The sequence below is a fragment of the Phascolarctos cinereus genome, unplaced genomic scaffold, assembly GCF_003287225.1.
Source record: "Phascolarctos cinereus isolate Bilbo 61053 unplaced genomic scaffold, phaCin_HiC Scaffold_5;HRSCAF=322, whole genome shotgun sequence".
Classification (NCBI taxonomy): Eukaryota; Metazoa; Chordata; class Mammalia; order Diprotodontia; family Phascolarctidae; genus Phascolarctos; species Phascolarctos cinereus.
The window spans coordinates 348,650,291-348,652,192 of NW_027555958.1; the positions used below are offsets into that span (position 1 = coordinate 348,650,291).

The 1,902-nt window shown below is 43.5% G+C and overlaps 1 pseudogene; it reads left to right on the forward strand.

Moving 5' to 3' along the window:
- Positions 1-899: 899 nt before the first annotated feature.
- On the forward strand, positions 900-1,395 carry LOC110205434 (zinc finger SWIM domain-containing protein 7 pseudogene; annotated as a pseudogene).
- Positions 1,396-1,902: the final 507 nt, after the last annotated feature.

A 1,902-nucleotide genomic window follows, 5' to 3' on the forward strand; every position in this document is an offset into this window, starting at 1 on the left:
AAACCTTAAAAAAGTTCATTCTTTTCCCTCTAGCAAATAGTTAGAAATAGATAATCCCCCATTAGTTAACCCCCAGATAGTTAGAAATTCCCCATCACAACTATATTCTGCCTTCCTGCCATCTTTGTGATCTGTCTTTAAACAGTAATCTGTAAACTAATCTTTCAACTTTAATGTTTTATGATATATTTAAAATCTCCACAAATCTCTAGTTTTGGAGGGACTTTTGTTAAAGGAGCAAAAAGGGGCAGTTTCCCCTGGCTTCAAAATTTTTAGAAATTTTGCATCGAAGGGCTGTCACGTGGAGGAGGGTTGGACTTACACTGCCTGACCCCAGAGGGCAGAATTAAGAATTAGTGTATAGAAGTAAGTGGGGGAAAGCTTCAACTAAGTGCTTAACTATGTGCTAGGCACTGTGCTTAGCACTGGAGAGACAAGGAAAGTAAAAAACTGTCCCTGCCTTCAAGGAACTTACATTCAAATGGAATAGACACCATGTAAATAACTAGGTACATACAAAAATATTTACAGAGTAGATGAGAGGTAATCAGAGAGCATAAAGCAGGGGGCAGGGGGTGGGGTGCTGAAGGGGTGGAGGGGTGGTGGAAGGAAAGGCCAAAGAGGCAGATTTCAGCTTCATTTCAAGAAAGACTTCTTAACTACTAGAGTTATCCAAAAATGGAATGGGCTGTCTCAAGTAGTTATGGATTTCCCCTGGTTGGAGTCCTTCAAGAAAAAAGTTGGCCATTTGTTAGGTACATTGTAAGGAAGATTATTGTTCAGGTACAAGTAGGATTATATAACCTCTGCATAAGGTCCCTTCCAACTCCGAAATTCTGTGGGTCTGTATAATAAAATTAATAGTAATAATAAAAATTAGCCCTTACATAGTACCTATTATGTGGCCAAGCACTGTGCTAAGCGCTTTACAGATATTATCTCATTTGATCCGCACCATAACCCTGGAGGAGATTCTGGGCGAGATTGCAGCCACCTATGGGGAAGCATCTGAAGTGCCCAGTGAACTCCTGTTGGCGTTGAAATTTGTATTTGGTCCATCCGCCATCCAGGCCTTGGACCTTGTCGATCGACGTTCTGTTACTCGCATCTCCCTCTCCTAGTGGAAGAACCATATACCAGTGCAAGCATCTCCTGGTCACCTACCTCAGCCTGGCCATGGGACTGTGCCAGGACCTGAGTGTGTCTAATGAGCAGCTGTCTGGCCTGTTAGCAGAGGAGGATCAAGAACAGGCCTAGAGGCGCCTCTGGCACCACCGATGCCTCTGTGAATCGCCCCACGAGGGAAATTTCCCTCTTGTTTTCACCCAAGGCAGAGATGCTGGACTGAAGGATTGAGTGAACATTTATTAAATGCTTATTGTATGCCAAAAAAAAGGTGCTATTATAATTCCCATTTTACAGGTGAGGAAACTGAAGGAAACAGAGGTTAAGTGACTTGCCCAAGATCGCACAGCTAATTACATGTATGAGGGTGGATTTTAACGAAGGTCTTCCTGACTCCATATCCAGTGTTCCACCTCGCTGCCTCTCATCAACTGCACCCCTCCTTACAATGAGTAATTTTGTCTACTGCTAAAACAACAGGTCTGTGCAACCTAGGAAAGAGATGAATGGAGGCACAGATTTCTGGAAGGAGCAGATGGAAGATGGTGGTAAAGAGTCTTTGATATAAAAATGGCACCACTGGTGAAAGAGACACCAAATTACAATGGTGCCTTCTATTCAGGGCTTCTACCAACCCAAATCAGGATCCACCCTCTTTAGCTGCCGGCCTCTCCACAAAGCCTATCTCAATAATACACAAAAAGAAACTCCCCGCACCTCCTCCCAACAAAAGGAAGGAATGAGAAGGTTTCTAGGCCAACCATCTCTTCACTTCTC